The sequence below is a fragment of the Schistocerca serialis genome, chromosome 9 (assembly GCF_023864345.2).
Source record: "Schistocerca serialis cubense isolate TAMUIC-IGC-003099 chromosome 9, iqSchSeri2.2, whole genome shotgun sequence".
Lineage (NCBI taxonomy): Eukaryota > Metazoa > Arthropoda > Insecta > Orthoptera > Acrididae > Schistocerca > Schistocerca serialis.
Genome location: NC_064646.1, coordinates 377,332,337 through 377,358,713, shown reverse-complemented (window position 1 = coordinate 377,358,713; position 26,377 = coordinate 377,332,337).

Below are 26,377 nucleotides of genomic sequence, written 5' to 3'. Positions count from 1 at the left end.
GTATTGTGAAAACCGTGACTCGATGTGGAAGAAGCGGAAATACTCCTGATCAAGGAAGTATTACTATATAAATTTTTTGATGGATTGTCGATCTCCGTCTACCTCTACTCCTGCGTTCCTTCTTCGCGAAAGAATATGTCGTGAATGTCACAAAAGAAAAAGAAAAGAAAAGAAAAAGAAGTAGGCCTTTTACTGAGTGGTGCATAGTCGATTCGAGGCAAAGCAATTGTCACCCCCGGCCAACAAAGCAGCGCTCTGTCCCCCTTGCCTGGTTGCACACAGAAGCTCCTCGCTCGAGGACCTGCCAAACAACGGACACCCCCGTCTTCCGCGGTGGAACAAATCCTTTGTAAGCGGCAGGCACGCCGCCGTCTGCCCGAGTACAAAACACAAGCGCAGCCTCTAACGCCACAGATATAAAGTACGGCAACAACGGAGACTTTGGACTTTTAGATCCGAGTAAAGAAAGGAGAGTTATTGGCAAGGTATTGTATAAAATAAGCTATTATGTTATTTTTTAGAAACAAACCAAGTTCAGTATTCTTAGCTTCCTTTCTTGAGAGACATCGACAGATGATAGAATTCAACAAGGTCCGAGAAAGTTTTCAGATCGATCTTAGAACAGAAGTAAGTTACGTTTAATCTTTGTCACCAGTATCACGTGATTATAAAGACGAAGCACAAGCACGGATGAGCGCTGCGAAGTAAATAACCCTTAGTCTTCGTTACTGAACCATCCCGGTATTCGCTTAACGTGAAAGAGGAAAACCTTGATAAATTTACGTATTTATGGCTGTACGTTTATTTTTATTTAAGTCTACAGTAGTACTGAACTAACTGGTTGAGCGATAGATGACATGAGCGCCTAAGAAAGTCAAAAAAATGACTACTATGATTTGCTACTACTTAGTATATTTTGCTTGCGCTCATTGAGGAACAGTTCCTGGTAATGATGAAACTGTGCCACTAATTTCGTTTTCTCGGACCTGCGAAATGGCCCACGAACTGGTAGCGCCAATAGTTTTCTGCACTGTTTGGATATAGCTGTGAAGAAATAAACCGTTTGATATCTTTGCACCATCAATGTCTGCTATAACAATGATCTTTCTATTTACAACTAACAACGACACTGATAACCAGAATCTTTATTTTACGGATCCTGGAAATAATTTTCGTTTTGTTATACCGATGAAGACCTTGCCCGTTTTTCATAAACACACTACGCAAGCTAGCTATTACATACTGTAAAGAGATATAATTATAGCAATAATTGATGTATGAGTAACTTTTTTTTCAGCAAGAGTTGAAAATGCCTTTTAGGATGGCCTGCTTCTGCGTGTAAGGGCTTTCTTCGGATATTTAATCATTACAAGGAGATTGAATACAGTAAGAGATTAAGAGCGGTCATATTGTAAATGAAATGGGTATCGCAGACTGCAAATAAATAGTGATTAACACACTATGGTGTTGTTTCCAGTTTTACGTTTATGGAATACACAATATATGCATATTACTTGAAAGAATCAAGGGTCACTTACGGTTTTGATTTCTCTGTGTGTTCACAAGATTTTGCAACTATTCCTGAAAAGTAGTTTGGTACATCTTACCAATAGATAATATATCGATAAGCAAGGATTCCCTGACTATTATCGATGCTCTGCATCTTTGGCATAAAGGTCATGGTTTTCTTCGGCCGTACCCATACCCATATCACTAACTTCGATTTCCATTAGTGTTTGGGAACGTATGCTGTGTTCAAACATCTACATCTACATCTACATGATTACTCTGCAGTTCACATTTAAGTGCTTGGCAAAGGTTTCATCGAACCACAATCATACTATCTCTCTACCATTCCACTCCCGAACAGCGTGCGGGAAAAACGAACACCTAAACCTTTCTGTTCAAGCTCTGATTTCTCTTATTTTATTTTGATGATCATTCTTACCTATGTAGGTTGGACTCAACAAAATATTTTCGCATTCGGAAGAGAAAGTTGGTGACTGAAACTTCGTAAATAGATCTCGCCACGACGAAAAACATCTTTGCTTTAATGACTTCCATCCCAACTCGCGTATCATATCTGCCACACTCTCTCCCCTATTACGTGATAATACAAAACGAGCTGCCCTTTTTTGCACCCCTTCGATGTCCTCCGTCAATCCCACCTGGTACGTATCCCACACCGCGCAGCAATATTCTAACAGAGGACGAACGAGTGTAGTGTAAGCGCTCTCTTTAGTGGACTTGTTGCATCTTTTAAGTGTCCTGCCAATGAAACGCAACCTTTGGCACGCCTTCCCCACAATATTATCTATGTGGTCTTTCCAACTGAAGTTGTTCGTAATTTTAACACCCAGGTGCTTAGTTGAATTGACAGCCTTGAGAATTGTACTATTTATCGAGTAATCGAATTCCAACGGATTTCTTTTGGAACTCATGTGGATCACCTCACACTTTTCGTTATTTAGCGTCAACTGCCACCTGCCACACCATACAGCAATTTTTTCTAAATCGCTTCGCAACTGATATTGGTCTTCGGATGACCTTACTAGACGGTAAATTACAGCATCATCTGTGAACAACCTAAGAGAATTGCTCGGATTGTCACCCAGGTCATTTATATGGATCAGGAACAGCAGAGGTCTCGGGACGCTTCCCTGGGGAACACCTGATATCACTTCAGTTTTACTCGATGATTTGCCGTCTATGAACTAACTAAAAGAAAACGATTTATAGGCAAACAGACAACACAGATTTAGAAAACATCGTTCTTGTTGAACACAATTAGCTCTCTGTTCATAGGAAGTAATGAGTTCTGTCGACGGGGTATCGCAAATTGATTACATATTTCTAGTATTTCTAGGTTTCCAGAATGTTTTTGACACTCTTCCTTACAAGTGACTTCTAATCATATTGCGTGCTTTAGGAGTATCGTCTCATTTGTGCGACAGGATTCGCGAATTACTGTCAGATATTTCACAGTTCCTAGAAACTGATTGAAAGCCACTGAGAAAAACAGAAGTGATACCTGGCGTTCCCCAAGGAACCTGCTGTTCTAACTATTTGCAAACGATTTAGGTGAGAAACAGAGAAGTCATCTTAGATAGCAGATAATTCTATCATTTACCGTCTCGGAAGGTAATCAGGTTATCAAAACCAATTGAAAAATGTGTTAGACAAGGCTATCTGCCTGATGCGAAATGTCACATGTGAATCTAAATAATTAGAAGTGCAAAGTCATCCAAATGAGCATTAAAATGAATCCATTTAACTTCTAATAAAACTTAAACTGGAACGATCACATAATTAATTTTGTAGGGAGAGCGAAACAAATACGGGCGAACACTTAGATGATACAGTAGATTTACGAAAGACATTGCCTGCACTATGCTTGTACACCCTCTACTGGAGCATAGCTGCACGACGTGAGATCCACATCAGACGGGAATGACAGAGAACATCGATAGAGTTCAAAGAAGGGCTGCTCGTTTTGCACTATCGTGAAACAAGGAAGAGTGTGTTACGGATATGATATGCAACTTGGGATGGCAATCATTAGATCAAAGGCGCTTTTGATTACGGTAGGATCTTTTCATGCAATTTAGAAAAGCTAATTTATCTTCCAAATTAGAAAATATGTTGTTGGTGCCCATCCACATAAGGAGAAAGACCATCGTAATCAAATTAATCAGTGCTCGCACTGAAAGATGAAGCGATCGTTTTCCCGCGTGTTGTTATAGTGGGACGCTAGAGGGATAGCTGGAACGTGGTTCGATGAAACATCTTCTGGGTACTGAATTGTGAATTTCAGAGTAGTCATATAAATGTAGGGGCAGAAGATATTTCAATGCTATCTCATTGAAAACTTTTAGTTGACAGCAATAAATATTATAAAAGGAGTACATAACTGTAGAAGAAGGACGAAAGTGTGGGCACGTGTTAAAATATTGGAAAGGAATATTGACGAAGTGATGTTTTGATGGGGAAGGAACCAAAGGTTGTAATATATTTTTAATTTCTAAACAGGTACAAATAAAGTGTTTAGAACATCAGCGTTGTCACATCCAGTGATATGGGCAGGATTTCTGGCAACAAAGCAGATGAATCGTTGCTGGTGAATCTTTCCTGACGTTTCGTCCAGAGATGCGTTGGGTATATTAATGTTGTGCTTCTGCATATTCTGCAGTGTTGTTATTTCCACGTTATGCTCAATATTTCGACGACCGAGCTTTCCGTGTTCTTCAGGTACTGCGATGTTTGCTATGTGTACCCACTGGTCTCCAACCAGATTGCGAACTGTTGTTGGTCTCACGTCGCTGTTTACAGCTTCGTTGTTTGATTCTATTTTATATTTCAGAGCTCGCGCTGATATTCTGTCAAACGCAAAATCTCTCGTTATTTTTCCGCTGTGGTGGATGTAATCGTCGGCGCGATTTTAATCATTTGAGTGCGCCCGATATTTGAATTGAAACCTCTATTCCCTGTTTGTTAATTCTCTGACATCTTTATTTCGATAGATTCCTTAATTATTCTGTTCCAGAAACTTGTCATTTATACCAAAATAGTCTCATCATATTTTATTTCGTGGTTATATTCGAGGCAGTGCTCGGTGAGAACTGATTTGCTTGGTTCCTTTAGTTGGCTGTAGCGCTGATGTTCCTTTCGTCTCTCTTCGCCTGGTCTAACAGTCTGCCTCACGTAAGACATGCTACATTCGCGAAGAAATTGATACACACTCGCCTTTCGGAGACTTAGATCGACTTTAACATTTCGTAGAATAGGTTTTATCTTACTTCAGGGAGCGAAATAAATTGGCTGTCATGTTTCCGTAGAAGTCTGCCGATTTTTCTGGATACTGGACCGGCATGTGGTAGGTACGTTATTTTGGCTTCTATTCTTCGGTTTGGATCTCAACCATTTCTTCAGGCGTACTTGATTTTGATGGCATCGCTCATTCAGTTTGATGACCTCAGCATTCGTCTATTCGGAACACTAATCGAAGGTTATGTAATTCCACGGCAAGGCTGTCTTTGTCTGGAAGTCTTCGATCTCTATCGACCAGATACTTCAGCATGTAGTTTTGCACACGTTTCTTTCGTTTACCGCTGAGCAGGCATTTCGCTGGGCTTGTTTGTACACCGACGTATGTTTATAACTATAAACATTTTGTGAGTTTCAGTATTTGCATAAAGAAAATGACGTCAACTTTGTACTGTGCTGCAGGCAGAAGTTTCAAGTATGTATGCAGGTTGGTTGGTTGGATGAAAGTGTCGGAAATTTGAGATAAGATCCTATGGGATCGAAATGCTGAGGTCATCCGTCCCCAAGCTTACGCACTGCTAAATCTAACTTAAATTCATTTACGCTATGGACAAGACTCACACCCATGCCCGATGGAGGACTTGAACCTCTCACAGTGAGAGCCATGCGAACCGTGACAAAGAGCCCCTGAGCGCGCGGCTAACCCAGGCGTCAGTTGGTTGATTAAAGGGACCAAACTACTTGGTCATCATTTTTCCTCGAACATACATACATGACTATAAATCAGATATTGTCTACCGCGCAAAACCCAGGGGAGGAAAACGGCAAGACCTATGAAAGGTCAACAAAGGCTAAAGGGACCAAAAAGGGGAGAAGCAGGCTAGATACCCTATCTAGGGAATGGCCGGATGACCCAAACAGCAGAACGCAATGAAGGGACAAACATCCTCCACTTCCTTTCACTTACCAGAGGTACCCCACTCAGAAATTGCCTAGGAACGACTATCAACATGTACAGGGCAAAAGAAGAACAGATAGCTGTAGATGAACAAGTCGAACAGATCGTGTGAGAGGGTTGAAGGAAGAGTGAAAGAGCAGTTAGGGTAAGGGCTCGGGTGGACCACCAAGCCTACACAGCTGCAGCTAGGTCTGGGCAGAAAGGTCAACTCCTCACTGGCCAGATAAGGTTAAGTGCCCTCCCCCCCCCCCCCCTCAAAGATAGTGGTAAAAGCCGCCTTCACGCATAAAACGTAAAATTAAATCAGCTGCTGAGCCATCATCTCTTAATACCAGGGGTGCGAGTAAAGGAGATTAAGAGTCCGCCACAGGGCGGCTAGAGTGGGACAGTCCAGCAAAATGTAGTTAACTGTCAAATGGGAGCCACAGAGAAAGTGGGATGGGTCCTCATGACAGGGTATGACCAATGTGGAGAAGGACGGTAGAGTTCTTGCAAGAGGCCTGCGTATGGGACCTCCACATGTTTTTAGTCTCCTTCATTATTCATAGTTTGTTTGATGAAGTCACAGGGAGCCATTCCGAATTCTAGATTCCCAAAACTAGACGTGTAATACCGGTCAGAGATATTTTTCCGGAATACCTATCTCAATAGTCGGCTCACTGATAGCCAGTCTGGTCAGATCATCTGCGAGTTCATTCTCTGGGTCCGGCCAGGGTGGCCGAGCGGTCCTAGGCGCTACAGTCTGGGACCGCGCGACCGTTACGGTCGCAGGTTCGAATCCTGCCTTGGGATGTGTTTGATGTCCTTAGGTTAGTAAGGTTTATGTAGTTCTAATTCTAGGGGACTGATGACCTCAGAAGTTAAGTCCCTAAGTGCTCAGAGCCATTTGAACCATTTTCATTCTCTGGGATATTAGTGTGGCCCAGAGTCCAGATTGCTCAAGGGCATAAAGAGATCCCTAGATAGCGATGACCAATGGATGGTTAACACTGGTCGAGAGATTGTAAACTGCTCTAAGAGTCGCTGTAAATGAGAAATAACTCACTGGTGGAGGACCGGATAAGCTCAAGAACTTGAATGTTGGCTACCAATTCTGTGGTGAAAACGCTACAGCCATTCAGCAAGGAATGTAGTTCAGTATGTCCCACATGAGTACATAAGCAAAACCGTGGCCATGGGATGCACAACGAATGTGTACATGAATGGGCTCAGAGCAGAAGTGGTACAGCAAACAGCTGGAGTTCAAAGGTGAGAGACTAGATGTGGATTGAGATCAAAATCCCTGATCTGGGCTGCTATTGTGGGAGATTGATATCTGTGTTTCGAAACAGGAAACGACAGTTTGGATGCTTATGGGTGCGGAAAACCTGTGCAGCATAACTGACAAGCTGTTGAAGGCACATGATCCACAATGGAGGTACCCCAGCCTCCATGAGTAAGCTGGTCACAGAGCTAATTATAAAGGCTACTGCCGCTAATCGAATCCTGCAGTGGTCTATCGGATCCAGTATCTGCAATACTGAGGGTGATGCCAAACCATACGCCAAACTCCCATAGTCAGGGCAGGACTAAATTAGGACGTTGCAGAGCTGCAATAGTGTGGTGTGTTCTGAACACCAGCTGGTGTTACTGAGTCAGCGAAGTACCTTGATGTGTAGGCAGCACTTCCGCTTAAGCTGGCGAAGATGGGAAATACATGTCGAATAAGCATCGAAGACCCATTATAAAAGGCAGTAAGCCTCCACCACATGAAGTCGTCGGTCATCGAGGTAGAGTTATAGTTGTGCGTGAAAGGTACCACTTGGGCAGAAGTGCATGAAGTGAGTGACCATGACTGCACCTTTTTTATGGCGTCTGGCAGTCGATGTTCAGCGATATCCACACTTGAGGAGGATTAGTAGAGGTAAAAATCATCGGAATACAAGGAGTTTTATACTGAAGACCCAACAGCTGCTTCTAGACCATTGATGCCTACTAGAAAGAGAGGGACACTACAGGCCCTACAGGACCCCATTCTCTTGGATATGGGGGTAAAGCACCAACTCGAATCCAAATGTATGGTGTGACTGTAAGGTCTGAATAAAAATCAGGAATGGACCACACAAACCCCACTTGTGTAATGTAGCAAAGGTGTGTTGTCCTGATGACCTCAGAAGTTAAGTCGCATAGTGCTCAGAGCAATTTGAACCATTTTTGTGCTGTCGACATATGGCGTCTGTGAAGGTGAAAGCACACCAGTCACCGCTTTTGAGAGCCCACCTAGGCAGGCATCGAGTTGAGTGACGCTGATGGAGGGGCAGGAGAATCAGAAAGTGGTCACTACCACACAGGTCATTGTGGAATCTCCAGTGGATGTATGGGAGAAGACGAGGGCTGCAAATGGAGAGGTCAATGACCTAGGAAGTTTCTTGTACCACACTGAAGCGCATGAGGGTACAAGTATTCAAAAGCCAAAGGGCAATTTGTGCCAGTAAGTTTTCGAGTCCTTTATGCAGCCAGTGATAGTGGTTCTACCCCACAAAGGTTTATACACTCTGGACCCGTCCAAGATTAGGGAAGGTGGGGGAAGATTCAAGCAATATCTTCTGAGACACTTCACCACCACGAGGGAGGTAAACATTGGAGATGGTTTTCCCAAACAGCAATAGCCTCCAAACATGTATTAAGAGGCACTATTCCCTTACATCGAGTGTCAAGAACATATGTGCAAACTCCTCCTGACACCCTGTCACAGGTGCACAATTCTTACAACATTCCCAGCACCTATGAAGAGCCGGGGTTCACGTTGCTATAAACCACCTGTCCTGAAGGGCAGTGAACAAGACAGCGCATTTGTTTAGTAGATTGCGTAGCTCAGTGAAATTGTGGAAAAAACTGCTGCAAATCTATGGACAATAAATCTGTCGATGTACTGCGAGTCCAGGAAGGGATCAAGGAGGCCAGTTGTGCTCAGGGCCATCTGCTGCCACTGGTTGAGAGGTTTTGGCATCGACGTATGTCGGTTCAGGTTCCGTTGTGTGGCGCGAACTGGGGACTCAGGGGCCACTGAAGTCTCCACCTCAGGCACAGGAGTGGAAGAGGTGGGATTTGGTGGCTTGGGGGCCACCAGAATTTCCTTCTTCTTGGAGGACTTCTTCTTTTCTATCCTCTCCTTAGATTTCTATGATGGCAAGGACTTCTCTGAATCAGTTTCAGGTAAAGATGATAATCGTTGCTACCAGCAGCCTGTGGCTCCTTCAGCCACTGGCTGGCGCCCAGTTGTAGACCAGCCGAAACCTTGGAAGAAAGTGTCCTGAGAAGCTGGAGGAGAGTGTTTTGTCTCGGACTGGAGATGAGCACCAATGTCCCCGATGGGTGGGAAGCCACTGAACGGAAAGTTGGTGTAGGGTGTAGCTGTTTCTTCCTCCCTCGCGTATTTCTTCATTTTGTACAAGTCCTCTTACTAAGAAGGGATGACACGAAAAGAGGGCAGTGATTTTTATCAGACACTCCTGTGAAAGCTTTCGTAGTGGGATATGAGATTTCGGAATTAGTGATTGTATTGAAATTTAGCTCAAATGGGAGGATCAGATACTAAGAAGCATCTGACTTACGCAACGTCATGGGACCTGTAGTCTCATTGCAAAAATATTAGCAATTGTGCCATTGTCTGTTTAACAAAGGCATGCTGTGACCATGTCATTTTAAACTGAAATACTGAAATAATGAGAGAATAATTTGAAGGCATCGGATTTTGAAATCCTCGAACTAATCATTCAGGAAAACGAGGCTCTTAGGTATTTTTGGACGTGCAATTTGCACTAATAGCATCGACAATTTCTGTTGCCCAAATGCATCTCTTTTTTATCGGTATAAGGGGACAGTCCTGCTGACAATCTGAAGCTGTAGTGATAAATATGGATAAATATGAAATATAGTAATATTTTAATCAAATTATTAGAACAACTGATTTAATTAACTCAAATATATATTGTGATTTTTCCGTAAAATTTTACACATTAAGAAACGTTACCCGACCTGTAATGGAAAAAGCGTAAAACAGAGGTGTTGTCCTTTCGAGCAGCGAGGGAGACATAGAAAAATCATTCAATTGCTTAAACAAAATGTATCACAGTTAAATGTTCCTAAACGCATCTCGTCGCTGCTTTATCGATATGGAGTTGGGAGAGGGGGAAGCAGCAAGCGGGGAGCCCCCAACGAACAGGGGGGCAGGCATGGTTGAGCTGACCTGAGGGTCCACTCTAGAAGGTATAACAGGGGAGATTACCAAAAGGTGCGACGTCGTCATAGCTGTAGCACATGATATTGTTGTACATGCTAGGTGCAATCACTCATTTGTTCTTGGTGTCTTGGTAAGTGAGTTTGTCCAGAGTTATTAATTCTTGTATCTTCATATCTTTCTGCAAAACAGTGCAGTCTGGTGAGCAGGGAGAATGGTGCTTTCCACAGTTGCCGCAGATGGAGGAAGAGCACAATGAGCGTTTGCATGCAGCGCTCGTCCACAATCTCTAGACATTGCGTGATTCCAGTGCGAAAACATCTACTCAAATTTGTAACACTTGAAGCAGCACACGGAGGGGGGGGGGGGGTGAATACTGTTTCACATCGCATACTGTTTCACATCGCAATGAATCACCCTCAAAATCCAAGATGAAGGCACAGGTAGCGACCCTACTGTCGCTTGGCAGCCTCTGTACATGATGGACAAAGTGTAAACCCCATCAAGCATATTGAGACTGTTATGGGATGTGACAGTCATCGGTATGCCACTCACATTATTAGAAGCGAGCAGTTCCCGTGACTGGGCTGGGGATGCTGCTTTGATCAAAACCGACCCACTCTTCATTTTGGAAATCGCTGCAACTTCCACAAACTTGTTCTCTGTAGTTTCTACAAAGAATAAAGGCTTTGTGGCCAAGAAGGAATCCCCATCAGTCCACGTGCAAACTAAGTATTGTTGGGGAAGGGGGGGGGGGGGGAGTACTCTTCTACTTGCCATTTGGACAAATTTATCCCTCGTCATATCCAGGGAGGAGAACATTTCAGGATCACAGCGCTCTGCATTACAACAGGACTGTCCTTTCACAGAGACTGCTCAGGCCATATGGCCATCAGCGGGAGATAACTTCATCTACTCATTTTGCGGCACTTCTGTCATGGTGCTACTCACTCTGAATGGGGTCTCTCCGTGGGCGCCATTCAGCTTCAGCAATAGCTACCTGGCCAGTAATGCGTTGCTCAGAGTCTCCATGGTCTAGTCACGGTAGGAACATACTTCTTGGCATAAATGGGGAGTTATCAACTCAGGCACCAACTGTGCGATACCTGCGTGGTCAGTGGGCTACCACCATGCAGGTACTTGACTACTCGCCCCTCGCCCCCTACTCACCCCCCCCCCCCCCCCGCAAACCCACCTACAACAAAATGACCTTACTAGATGGAAGAGGGCAAAGATGGAAAGGCACGGAAGTGGAGCATAGACCATATGGACGACCTTCTCTCCACGATCTGTTGTTCTGGAGAATTTTGGAAATTGGTGGCAGTTAAAACCCATCAGTGTGGACAATATATCTGTTTAACGAAAAGATGTAAAAAAAACTCCAGAAGTGGAAACTTAATTCCCAATCATAAACCTGGCCCAAGCAGCGTCTGTACCAAGAAAACCATCTGATGAAGAGGCAGAGGTGGATAAAGATTGTGGAAGTATAAGCTTGTAGCACAGAAAGGAAGAAATGCTGGAAAGGCGGGTACCTCGTGGTAGCCAAGCACGTACTCAGAAAAAAAGTTGTGAGCCCTCTGGTGGAAGTATTTATGTGGAAACATTTTTAGAAAACATTATTGTTTTCTACTTAACTTTTATTTCTCTACTCTTCCACTTATATAAATAATGGTCTACTTCATAGATTAAAACAGGTTCATATATCGTCACTAACAACACTACCCCTTTTATATACATTAATTATGAGCATTCCACGATGATCAGCCATTTGTTATCTCCAGACACTCTGCAGATAAAAGGAAGATACAAGGAATCATTGTATGATATATAAAGTCAGTGAAGTAAAATTCTGTGAAATGATAAAAGAGTTATACATAAAGGAACATGCAACAAAATGGCTTCAGTTGCACTGTCACTGTCAGTAATGCAGAATACAAAGGGTCAATAGCGGTCAAGGTGCTGTAAGTGAACTGAAATTCTCTCTCTTTCTTTTCACACGTAAGTATATTCCCCACATAAATATCCGTTTTGGCGGATTTTATAGTTGTATTCGTTAGTATAAGTTGTATTATTTTCAAACAGTTTCCAGAAACCTTTGTTTTTTTTTTAAATGCTAACACAGCTTAATTTTCAGTATTCATACAGAGTAGAGAAGGTGGGTGGGGTGGGTTGAAACGAAAACTGCTACCAGTAGGTTCCTTTAATTTTGTTCATTTTTATCATTATGTAAAAGTTATTTAAGCCTTACATTCTTCGCATGCTCTCTTTTTCCGTCGGCCACTGGTTAGTAGAATAGTTGAAAGGAGTGACGATATTATGAAATGCTCATGTGATGTTCTTTTGATTTATATTTGTTTACGAAAAAAAAAGTTAGTATGATTTTTGACTGGTCATGACGAATAGAGGGAAGACAAAATCTAAATTATCTGGCAGAAGGTGAGGGCATAGTGTCAGAACGAGTGGTACCGGTATGTCACAGGATAACAATGGCAAGAATAGTAGGCCGAGATTTTCCATAAGGACTACACCTCGAGAAAAACCGTAATATAGTTCTATCTGATCTGAAAGACTGAAGTTATGGGCAGAGTGTGACAACAGATAGTTGTAAACTGATCGCTGGACGCTCTGTTGAAATCTCGAGTTGCCATGCATCGTGTCAAGCTGATACCACAACACAAACAACAAGGTATAGAATCAGACTCACTGGAATACTGAATGTCATTATATGATGTCCACCGTTGAGTCCAGCTTCTGCTTTGGCGATCAAATTGACTCCAATGTGTCTGTCAACTAGCGGGTGGAAGGTCACAGCAAATAACGAGTCTCTAGCTCAATATCTCTTCAATTCTTGGGGTACCAAATGCGATATTCCAGCAGGATAATGCAAGACCATATGCTGCAGTTTTCACCGCAAACACCTTGAGGTACGTACAGATCCATGACAAGCATTTCTGGTCCCCTTGTTTGTAATATCCGGGATGAATATGGGGCGTACACTTTCATACCAGGCTGCAGCCACCATAAATTGACACAGCATGTGTTTCTGGCGAGGGAGGAAATTCCTCAAAATAATATTCAAAGGCCGTTTGCTTCCGTGACAGGCTGGTCGCTGTGGCCGAGCGGTTCTAGGCGCTTCAATCCGGAACCGCGCTGCTGCTACAGTCGCAGGTTTGAATCCTGCCTCGGGCATGCATGTGTGTAACGTCCTTAGGTTAGTTAGGTTTAAGTAGTTCTAAGTCTAGGGGACTGATGACCTCAGATGTTAAGTCCCATAATGCTTAGAGCCATTTGAACCATTTTTTGCTTCCGTGACACAAGGATGACAGAGGGCGTATTAGTTCCAATTGGGGGCTGATGAATAACAGTTTCTGAGTCTAATACCTGTTATGTGATGAATATCGTTACAAAAATTGATAAATAGCAGGGTGATGATCTACAGCTTAGAGTTTTCGACTACCAAATGAAATTGCAAGTTATTGTAACCAGTAGCAATTTATTTTTAATTGCGGCATGTGTTTTGTAGCATTTAACGTTCATAATCAGGCAGATTCTTGTCAATAAGCAGTGTATGCAGTGTTTGTACGCCTTTTGGGCAGCCTATGTTATTGTTTAATAGAAGAAGACAAAAAAACAAAAAACCATTTTACCATAAGGCTCCAAGTTATGTGGCTATACACAGACGCCATTCCAACTTAGACATTTATCGTAGTGTGATAGCAACTTACGAACAGCCTCATCAGAGAAGGTAGCCACATTGCTTACCGCCAATTCTCTACAGTGGTCTGCAGCTCATTCTTTGTGCCAAAGAGCTGTCTGTCGTCATAGCCACCAGTTCATGTGACCAGAGGGATAAAAGTCAGAGGGAGCGAGGTCCGGGCAGTGTGGTGTGTGATCAAACACTTCCCATCGAAAACACGCTAGGAGCATCTTCATTGCTCCTGTAGTGTGTGTCTGAGCATTGTGATAAAAAATAAAACGCGTGGTAGTTACGTTATGTGGGTTTGATGAAATCAGGCGGAACTTCTCAGCAGGCACTTCACACATGGGGAGAAACACTACTGTTCGAGACAGCTTTGTGTGCTCACTCTGCACCCAGAACTGAAAAGTGCGGTTTGATGCAATAGATGTGAACACTACACAAGACGTCTGTGAAAATCTGTAGGATTTTCAGTGTGGTTTTAATTTCTAGACCGAACGGAAGTTGAAACCATAAACAATGGCCGTCTTATATAACTGTATTTACAGCTGTATTAACGTTCACCTTTGGAATCGAACACTTACATACAACTTTCAGTCTACATCTACATCATTACTCTGCTATTCACGATAAAGCGCCTGGCAGAGGGTTCAATGAACCACCTTCATGCTGTCTCTCTACTGTCCCACTCTCGAACGGAACGCTGGAAAAACGAGCACTTAAATTTTTGCTGTGCGAGCCCTGATTTCTCTTATTTTATCGTGATGATCATTTCTCCATATGTAGGTGGGTGTCAACAGAATGTTTTCGCAATCGGAGGAGAAAACTGGTGATTGAAATTTCGTGATAAGATTCCGTCGCAATGAAAAAAGGCTTTGTTTTAATGATTAGCACTCCAGTTCACGTATCATGTCTGTGACACTATCTCCCCTAATTCACGATAATACAAAACGAGCTGCCGTTGTTTGTACTTTTTCGATGTCATCCGTCAGTCCCAGCTGATGCGGATCCCACACCGCTCAGAAATATTCCAGAATATGGCGGAGAAGCGTAGTGTAAGCAGTCTGTTTGGTAGACCTGTTGCACCTTCTAAGTGTTCTGCCAATGAATCGCAGTGTCTGGTTGGCTCTACCCACAAAATTAACTATGTGATCGTTCCAATTTAAGTTATTTGTAATTGTAATCCCTAAGTATTTAGTTAAATTTACAGCCCTCAGATTTGCGTGACTTATTGCGTAATCGAAATTTAGCTGATTTCTTTTAGTACTCATGTAAATAACTTCACACTTTTCTTTATTCAGGGTCAACTGCCACTTTTCACACTATACAAATATCTTATCTAAATCATTTTTCAATTAGTTTTGATCATCTGATGGCTTTACAAGACGGTAAATGAGAGCATCATCTGCAAACAATCTAAGACGACTACTGAGAACGTCTCCTATGTCGTTAATATAGATCAGGAACAACAGAGGGCCTATAACAATTCCTTGTGGAACGCCGGATATTACTTCTGTTTCACTCGATGACTTTCTGTCTATTGCTACGAACTGTGACCTTTATGACAGGAAATCACGAATCCAGTCGCACAGCTGAGGCGATACTCCGTAGGCACGCAGTTTGGTTAGAAGACGCTTGTGAGGAACGGTGTCGAAAGCCTTCTGGAAATCTAAAAATATGGAATCAATTTGACATCCCCTGTCGATAGCACTTATAACTTCATGAGTATAAAGAGCTAGTTGTGTTTCACAAGGACGATATTTTCTGAAACCGTGCTGACTATATGTCACTAAATCGTTTTCTTCGAGGTACTTCATAATTTTCAAATACAGTATATGTTCTAAAACCCTACTGCAAATCGACGTTAGTAATATAGGCCATCCCTTTTTAGGTATTGGTATGACTTGAGCAATTTTCCAGTCTTCAGGTACGGATTTTGCTGTGAGCGAGTGGTTGTATGTAATTGCTAAATATAGAGCGATTTAATCAGCATACTCTGAGAGGAACCTGACTGGTATACAATCTGGACCGGTGGCCTTGACTTTATTAAATGATTTAAGCTGCTTCGTTACACCGAGGATATCGGCTTCTATGATTCTCATCTTGGCAGTTGTTCTTGATTGGAATTCAGGAATATTTACTTCGCCTTGTTTCGTGAAGGAGTTTCGGAAAACCGTGTCTTATACTAAACTATTGTTCTGGTTGTAGTAAACTAGTGTTACGGTTTTCTTCTTCTATTACCACACATACCTAAGATAATGCAATTATCGAACACGGGAAACAACCATTCATAGTCCATCTGACGATGAAGGAAGCAATCCCATAAAAACGTAGTGTCATTTGATCGTAAGAGTCAAGCCAAACTTAACCTTAAGTTTTAACCTCTGCAGTATTATTAGTGTCGATAGTTTTATTTCAACATATAACTAACTGTACAGAGTGCGGAACAGAATATCTCACGGAGACCAGCAGATTGTGAAAAGGCGTGGCCACATCTGGCGCGATCGGCGTCGCTTGCAGTGCCAGCCATACCGTGCATCTAGGCGCGCCACACCACACTGCGCCGCAGCTGTTCCGGTGAGACCACAGCCCCTGAGCTTTACGCGCTAAAGGCTCGTAAGGCCTGAGAAAAGCGTAATATCGGGCGCCGGATCTCTAAAACCTCCTTCCGGGCTTACGTGGTAGTAAAAGAAAGACGAGTAAAACAGAAATCTCGCTCGGTCAAAGTCATCTCCACGCCTCGCGGGGGTCTCCCTATCCCTAGGCCGGGCGTCACCTCGGGGATTCCCCCCTACCCTGTCCGGCTACCCTCTCTCCCCTCCCCCCCCCCCCCTCACTCTTCAGCCGCGCAACTCACTGCCCTCACTCGACACTGCCCCTACTCCGGCTAGGCGTCTCTTGACCCCTGATGAGGCCGTCCGCCTCGCACTGCTTTATTGCAGAGCCTCGGGAAGTCGGGCGGTGGTGGGAGGGTGGGGGTAGGGGCGTCACATTGCTCTTCTTTCCTCATTCGCGCTCCAGGCGGCCGGCGTACTTGGAGTGCTGATAAAGACAGAAGGAAGGAAGGAGACGCGGGCTACAATTCCCGCATGCCTCGTCCGGAAGCGAACTTCCGACGGAGCATTCAGGGGCGCGTTGCAGGGGTGCAATATGCGACGTCATTCATACCACAAAGAGGGTGTGGCCCAGTTCCTCCCGTGTTCTTGCGTAGAAAAACGCGAAATATTCGCGCTGTTTATGTCCGTGTCCCACTGCTCTATTTCTTTTGTATGAACTTATGAACTTCCTCCTACACGTTCCTTGAATTGCGTCGTGAACATTTGAGACGGAAGATTATTGTTAGCCAACAGATCAGGTCGTATTGGACAATGCGAAACACGCTGCCATGCAAGACTGAGAGATGAATCACATCTAGATCGAGCCACGAGGCGGATTAACGACTGTTGGTCCGGTAGACTAGTATTTCTGTGATTTTGAGGTACATTTCCTCGCTAGTTTGGGAAATACTTGGGTAGTAGCTGTAGTGCACAATGGAAAAAGCACTTGGTACACTCGCTGTAGTAGGGTTTAGCAAGCCTAGATTTGTTTCTGGAAGAGTTCGAGTGGATACAACAACAGCCAAAAAGTATTAGATCATTTTACTGAAGTTCGAAAAATCTGAAGTATTTAACTTTAGAAACAATCCATGTCAACAGGAATGCCATTTATATATTTGCTGGTGTCGCTGTTCTCTATTACTTAGGCCTATCAATTGATACAATGCAGAATGATAGTCTCACTGGAGTCTGCAATTGACTATGAACATAGTCTCACCGGAGTCTACAGTTGACTATAAACTTCAGTACAGTTTCTACCATGATAAAAGAAAAAAAGTAAATTAAATTAAGTGTATTTCAATTTTTTCAATTTTAATCTGATAATTATATATGTGTACTCGCTTCGGCGGTACATATACTAACATTGGAACTAATTATATATGTATACTTGAAAGGAGAGACAGCATTGGTCGTATATTTTTGTTTATTATCGCAAAATCGATTTTCGGTCACTTAGTGACCAACTTCAGAGCTGTAATATATAACTTAAATTAGTAAGCACTGGTGTCAATAAGCTTACGGCGATCACATAGACTGAGTCTATGTGATCGCCGTAAACTTCAGTGCTGTAATATATAACTTAAATTAGTAAGCACTGGTGTCAATAAGCTTACGGCGATCACATAGACTGAGTCTATGTGATCGCCGCAAACTTATTGACACCAGTGCTTACTAATTTAAGTTATATATTACAGCACTGAAGATGGTCACTAAGTGACCGAAAATCGATTTTGCGATAATAAACAAAAATATACGACCAATGCTGTCTCTCCTTTCAAGTATACCCATTATCTGGTCGTAGTGCACAGGACACTATGGAGTCGCCAATCAATATAATTATACATGTGTTGTGTTTCACTCTAGAATGTCGTGTTCCCAGTTGGCACAACTTTGCCACAGGAAACGCGAAAGAGGTCGAAGACGTCCGTCTTCTGGTCGGCTCCCGTTCGGTGTCAGAAGGAGGCTAGTTTTTCATTACGCAAAGGATTCTATTATTTGGAAAAGAACAACCCGGATTCCATTACGTGATCAGTACGAATTTTCTAATTACCTAAGGAACCTTTAACAATGAACAATAAACAATTGAATTTGGAAATGAAATCATTAATAAATGGGGTGGCTATGAGTTGTATAGAAAACACGGAGCGGCCTTCTGTCTACGTCCAGGATGCCGCAGTATTCTCTGCCGTAGTAAAGGCTGTTTGACATTTATAAAAATAATATAACATGGAGGTAAAGAAAAAGGAAGAGAATAGAATGAGAAATCTGTTAAACACTAATGATTTCAAATAATTCTCACAAGCAATTAGGGTTTATTTAGAAACAATATAACTTACAGAAGTAATTTTCTGACTGTGTTGGTGCGATCAGATTTCAGCCTGTCCTGTATTCGCTTCTTGGTTCACAAATTATAGTCATTACTTTTCTCCTTCCTTCGAGACAATTCTTGCACCGTTCAACACCTTCATAATAATAACTTGCCGATTTACAGTATCGGACATAAATTACTTGAATTTTATTAATTAATAACTGTTGTCTGCACGCTGGCAAGACCGCTCACTTTTATGGCTTAAAGACGTCCCTCTTTACGGTTTCACATTACAAGAACCAGTACGATAAAATCTGAAGATCTACACAGGTTTTTACCGTCATATTTTTTATTTAGATCGAAACGGAACGCTCAGTTCAGCTTCTGTTAAAATGTTTCTTTGACTGCGCAATCGATGTATTGGCGTTCGCGCTGGTTGCGCATCTTTACAGTTACGTAAATTATATAAAACAAATGTCTTTCAAAGAATATGTCTCATCTCATCAGTTGATCATTTAATACACAGCTAGGTGAATGCCTTTCCAAGAGTGCTCACAGATTTCATACGACGGAAAGCCCAATAATATTACAAGTTCTGACTCCTAACACAGCTCGCGCTGCTGGACCTGAAGTAAGACGATGCTGTCACCTAAGGCCATGATTAACGAATGCGGCTGAGAAGCGCTGCGATCTGACGTAAGTACTCTTCCAGCAGCGTCGGGTACGAAACCCCTTGAGGTCGTGTTGTGCCGTGGTCTTTCATTCGTTGCTGCGTAAGGCAGCGGTTGTCCTTACTTCCGTTTGTATCGTGGGCTACCAACTTTACCATGGTACCTCGTTCTTCGGGCAACATCATGATACCCAATCTCCTCCTCACCAAATACGCTACACACACAATGAAAACGGGATAACGCACAAAGTTTACATTATTCATTGACAGGTGGCGCTCGCGAATTACCTCCGTTAAAAAGGGCGTTTAGTCCCGCGCAACTTTCAATGTGTGCTAGGGCATGCGGCCGTTGCACGAAGATTCAAGGGAGTTCATGCACCGGCGCAAAGTAACGCATGCGTCTGCCTTGTGCGCAAGAGCTACCGTGCGTAGGCGCTGGAGTCTCCCCATCCCAGGCTCGGAGGCAAGTACTACAGCTGTGCGATAGTCCGCGGCTCTGTTCACTTGCTGTCTTGCTTCATTACGTCTCACAGTTAAAAGATTCAGTTTTTGCTACAAATTCGATTTTGATGGTGTGTAGGTACAACGGCCAAGTTGTCTATCCAGAGGGAATCTGGGAAATATTATCGTGTGTTTCCTTATTTGTGGCTTGTTAAATCCGTTGATTACAGAGATAGATCGAAACGAAATAAAAGTCTATCCAAAGGGAATCTGGGAAATATTATCGTGTGTTTCCTTATTTGTGGCTTGTTAAATCCGTTGATTACAGAGATAGATCGAAACGAAATAAAAGTCTACAGTTCTTTACAAATAATAGCCTTGAAGCAACAAAGCCAAAATCGTAAAATATAAGAACTTTCATCCGTACTTCCAAGGAATCCTTGCTGAAGAAGAGGTGATTCTGGAGCCTTCGTTGTGCCTAGTGAGCCGTACTTCTGTTCGGCTTTTCAAAAGGCGCGCCAGGCGGAGTGCTTTCGCTTCGCGTCTAGTGTTCGCAGTGGCGCTTTCGGTTTGGCACGCTGTTTGGATCGCTACCGCCCTCTGGCGGGAGGTGGAGCAAATGTACGGTCGTGTCACTATCGAGGAGTACGTACGGAGCTGTGACCGAGAGAGGTGATGGCACGAGCGGGGCCCTGTTGTTAGGGGTCGTCGCCACGTGCTTTGGCCGAGCTCTTGGCTGTCCGAGGCTAAGTCTGCCTTACCCGCATGTACGTGGCTTATGAAGCTTAGATGCCGCGGTGCAGGAGATCAGCGCGTGGGACCGTATGTCTTCTTATCGGCCGTTGAAACCACTGGCAGCGGTTGACTCTGACGAGCATTCGGAAGTGCAACTTGTTCCCGGCGCTGTGGAGTGTGAGAACATGTAACATATAAAGGGGTTTTTTCAATTTCTAGTGAAGTGTATGAGTTTCTTCACCAGTGGTTTTGTTGGGGTCTTCCCACCACAGTTTTCGTTTGCCTGTCCGCGGGGATGTGGTAATTGCTTCTTGGTCGGGCCGTTTCATTCACACCTCAATTGGGTGATTTAGGGTCGGTGTCGCGTGTCTCTGTGGTTCGGAGTCTGTGCAGGCACCGCCCTTGCTGCATCTTCTGGTTTAGAGTAACTCGGGAAGTTGGCGGCTTGCAATGGAACTTTTGGGGCTGATCTACTATGGCCCTGCAGACCACCAGTAACTATTACGCCTGTTGTGATTTGGATCCCTTTGCCTTTAATGTGAAGGTTTGTGTGCTGGCCTATTCACATTTATCTTGTAACAAATATAAGTTACGTAACTGGCGAGAGACAACTATTTTTGCTTAGTACAAGCTAGCTCTTAAAGTTTTTTTGGAATTGTTCCCTTATCGATACAACAAGTTTAAAATCTTCTTATTGTTAAGGTCAAACCTTGCAATATCCTTTACATAGAGCTATTTTAAAAGAGTGTTTTTTTACTGTCGTCTTATATGTATTTATGTCAAGTTAAAATCTCATTATTGGCAAGTTGTTAATGTTATACCTGGTAATCTCCTTTTCATAATGAAAATTGTCAAGCTATTTGAAATTGTTTTGAAATTATTTTTTTAAAGAAATGCCAGACTTAAAAAATTATTACTGAGAAAGCCTTTAAAAAAAAAGATAACCTTATCAATGTGCTTGTTTTCACCAGAACCTCCTGGCCCCCAACTTCCACGATAACGTTTTTGGAATAACATGTGTACTTAAGTTGTTATTTGTGAATCGCACTAATTGACGGTTCACCGAGGTCGCACTGGTTTCTCTACGCACGGTTATGGTTTAAGAATAGTTTGTGTTGACGAGAGCAAATGTAAGAACACTGAAATCGTTGTTAGACAAAGGTCATTGAATAAAAACCTGGAATTTTAGTTAAAGAACCTATTACGAGAATAGAGTACAATAGTTATTTATTTTTTAACGTAATCCCCCACACGTATTACGCATTTATGCCAGTGCTGGATAACTGCGCAATCGCACGTGCTAATAATTCTGTGGGGCGTGTGCATAACCAGATATGGGCTGCTACCTGGACTTCCTCATTATCAGTTAAACTTGAGCCACAAAAAGCTTCTTTCAGTGGGTTTAAAATGTGATAATCTGAAGGTGACAGATTCAGGGAGTTCGGAGGGTGCGGCAAGTAGATGAACATCAGGTGTCCCTGCAAACAGCCACTCACCTTTCCTTCATTTTTGATGTCAAATGTTTTGGGACCCACCTCGCATACATTTTTTTGGATTTCAGTATCCTATGAATGATATGGGAGGGCGATTAGGCAAAAACGTTCATCGTTGATGTCACTCATCATAATACGCCTGTTTCCCGTATCAGCTTATCCATTATCGCAACGTTTCTCTCCGCACAGACAGGGCGTCCTGTGCGTGGTGAATCTTCAATACTTGTTACACCCCGTTTGAACTTAACCATCCACTCGTTCACCTGTGTTCGACTCGAACAACTTTCGCCATATTGCACTACCATCCGACGGTGAATTTTTATTGGCTTCAGCCCTTAACTAACAGAAATCTAACGGCACTCCGATGTTCCACGTTGAAGCAAACCCGCAAGGATGCCGTCATTTTCTTTCACAAATTCCTAGCATCCCGTTCTCAAAACCTGTGTGCCAGCCCCATTTGGTAGTAGTTCCAGGAAACTATCAGAAGATAACGAACAAGCACAAATTTTGTCAAAGTTTTGTGTTGTTTAGTCAGCTTCTCCGGTTTCTTATTAAATGGGCCTTGTATTTGAAATATCTGCTTCCATTGTTGTAGGGCTAGGGGCGTCACAGAACTATGTATTTTTCGTCAAATACCTCCTTCCTGCACACTTCAGCATATCGAGCAGCATTCAACCTATGTTCTGTATAGTCTGCAGATTGTTGTTGTAGTGGTCTTCAGTTCAGAGACTGGTCTGATGCAGCTCTCCATGCTACTCTATCCTGTGCAAGCTTATTCATCTCCAAGAACCTACTGCAACTTACATCCTTCGGAATCTGCTAAGTGCACTCATCTCTTGGCCTACCTCTATGATTTTTGCCCTCCACGCTGCCTTCCAGTACTAAATTGGTGATCCCTTGACGCCTCAGAACGCGGCCTACCAACCGATCCATTCTTCTAGTCAAGTTGTGCCACAAATTCCTGTTCTCCCCAATTCTATTCAGTACGTCATCATTAGTTACGTGATCTACGTATCTAATCTTCAGCATTCTTCTGTAGCACCACAATTCGAAAGCTTGTATTCTCTTCTTGTCCAAACTATTTATCGTCCATGTTTCACTTCCATACATGGCTACTCTCCATACAAATACTTTCAGAAAAGCCTTCCTGACACTTAAATCTATACTCGATGTTAACAAATTTCTCTTCTTCAGAAACGCTTTCGTTGCCATTGCCAGTCTACATTTTATATCCTCTCTACTTCCACCATCATTAGTTATTTTGCTCCCCAAATAGCAAAACTCATCTACTACTATAAGTGTCGCTTTCCCTTATATAATTCGACTACATTCCATTATCCTCGTTTTGCTTTTGTTGATGTTAATCTTACATCCTCCTTTCAGACACTGTCCATTCCGTTCAACTTTTCTTCCAAGTCCTTTCTCTGCCAGAATTACAATATGATCAGCGAACCTCAAAGTTTTTATTTCTTTTCCATGGATTTTAATTCCTACTCCTAATTTTTCTTTTCTTTCCTTTATTGCTTGCCGGCCGAAGTGTCCGTGCGGTTCTAGGCGCTACAGTCTGGAGCCGAGCGACCGCTACGGTCGCAGGTTCGAATCCTGCCTCTGGCATGGATGTGTGTGATGTCCTTAGGTTAGTTAGGTATAATTAGTTCTAAGTTCTAGGCGACTGATGACCTAAGCAGTTGAGTCGCATTGCTTGCTGTATATGAAGATTGAATAACATCGGGGATAGGCTACAACCCTGCCTCACTCTATTCCCAACCACTCCTTCCGTTTCATACCCCTCGACTCTCATAACCACCATCTGGCTTCTGTACAAATTGTAAATTCGCTTCCTGTATTTGACCTGTGCCGCCTTCAAAATTTGAAAGAGAGTATTCCAGTCTGGAGATTAAAGGTAAACAAAGAACGCTACCTTTCCCTACATCACTACAGGACTGCATTTTCAGAAATACACACATATTCCAAAATTCTTAGACTACTGACAGTAAAAATTAAGCAGAGACAAAAGAGTTAAGTAGTCATGAACCTAGCTTAATTTAGCATGGAAGGATTCTGGGATGATATTAGACTACGTTGGTGTAAGAAAAGTCATTAGGTAGTGATATGAACCCATACAGATAGCGGTAGTACAGCGTACACAAGGTATAAATGGAAGTACATTGGCGGAACTATCATTTGAACAGAGAAGATTCATGTGAAAAGGTTTCCGACGTGATTGTGGCCGAGTTCAGTGTCTTAATCAGGCGGACTTTGACTTCAGACTATATTTCTGCTCAAAAGCTAATTATATTTGACTTAGTAAACGTATAGTAGGAAGGGTCTGGACACAACAGGATATTATCTGGAGAGGAACGCTCATCGCTTTGAGTTAGTGCGCTGTTTCCTTTTTAAGCCAGTGTCAGATCACTTGATACCACGTGGATGCCACCGCCATTGGTAAAATAGGAAGGCTAAGCTGAAACCATACCGCCTTCCAAGAAGTCTGCGGAGATGATCATCCAACAAGCGCCGAACAGCCAATCCCTCGCCCGCGCATGAACAAAAAATGTGGTAGTGATATCCCACATCTGTGGGATATAAGCGCCAACTAGGTGACACGATAAAAAATTAATGGACATGGAAATAAATACACCAAAACCGCCAGGCGGATCAAGACGGCCAAGCGGCAGTCAATAACATAACCGAGACTGGATGTGTGGCATGCATGGGAGATAGCCAACACAGTGCGCTGAACGAATAACGCAGACGCTTTTCTTTGAATGTCAGAAAATCTCAAACGCTCGAGGGAAAGCATACGCCCAACCACCGAGTTGTAAATACGAACAAGCATTTCAGATGTGAGAGCGAATGATCACAATCAAAATTTGTGCCGGTCCGAACTCGAAACCGGATCTCCTACCTTAAGCGAGCGGTCACCTTAACCGTGTTTTATTATTGTTATTATTCACAAAACCACAGTACGTCCTTTCAACACTATAACTTTCCTATAAGAGCCTAACTGCCGTCCTACCATGTAACGGAAAGTAACATCAAAATCAAAGTAAGGCCACTTCCGGCACCCTTCAGTATTTAGAAAATACACTACTGGCCATTAAAATTGCTACACCAAGAGGAAATGCAGATGATAAACTGGTATTCTTTGGACAAATATATTATACTACAACTGACATGTGATTACATTTTCACGCAATTTAGGTGCATAGATCCTGAGAAATCTGTACCCAGAACAACCACCTCTGGCCGTAATAACGGCCTTGATACGCCTGGGCATTGAGTCAAACAGAGCTTGGATGGCGTGTACAGGTACAGATGCCCAAGCAGCTTCAACACGATACCACAGTTCATCAAGAGTAGTGAAAGGCGTATTGAGACGTGCCAGGTGCTCGGCCACCGTTGAGCAGACGTTTTCAATTGGTGAGAGATCTGGAGAATGTCCTGGCCAGGGCAGCAGTCGAACATTTTCTGTATCCAGAAAGGCCCGTACAGGACCTGCAACATGCGGTCGTGCGTTATCCCGCTGAAATGTAGGGTTTGGCAGGGATCGAATGAAGGGTAAAGCCACGGGTCGTAACACATCTGAAATGTGACGTCCACTGTTCAAAGTGCCGGCAATGCTAACAAGAGGTGACCCAGATGTGTAACCAATGGCACCCATACCACCATGTCGGGTGATACGCCAGTATGGCGCTGACGAATACACGCTTCCAATGTGCGTTCACCGCGATGTCGCCAAACACGGATACGACCATGATGATGCTGAAACAGAAATTAGATTCATCCGAAAGAATGACATTTTGTCATTCGTGCACCCAGGTTCGTCGTTGAGTACACCATCGCAGGCTCTCCTGTCTGTGCAGCGTCAAGGGTAACCGCAGCCATGGTCCCCGAGCTGATAGTCCATGCTGCTGCAAACGTCGTCGAACTGTTCGTACAGATGGTTGTTGTCTTGCAGACGTCCCCATCTGTTGACTCAGGGATCGAACGTGGCTGCACGATCCGTTACAGCTATGCGGATAATATGCCTGTCATATCGACTGCAAGTGATACGAGGCCGTTGGGATCCAGCAAGGCATTCCGTATTGCTCTGCTGAACCAACCAATTCCATATTCTACTAAATGTCATTGGATCTCGACCAACGCGAGCAGCAATGTCGCGATACGATAAACCGCAATCGCGATAGGCTACAATCCAACCTTTATCAAAGTCTGAAACGTGATGGTACGCATTTCTCCTCCTTACACGAGGCATCACAACAACGTTTCTTTCACCAGGCAACGCCGGTCAACTGCTGTTTGTGTATGCGAAATCGACTGGAAACTTTCCTCATGTCATCAGGCTGTAGGTGTCGCCACCGGCGCCAAGCTTGTGTGCATGCTCTGAAAAGTTAATCATTTGCATCTTCTTCCTGTCGGTTAAAATTCACGACTGTAGCATGTCATCTTCGTGGCGTAGCAATTTAAATGGCCAGTAGTGTATATATACAAC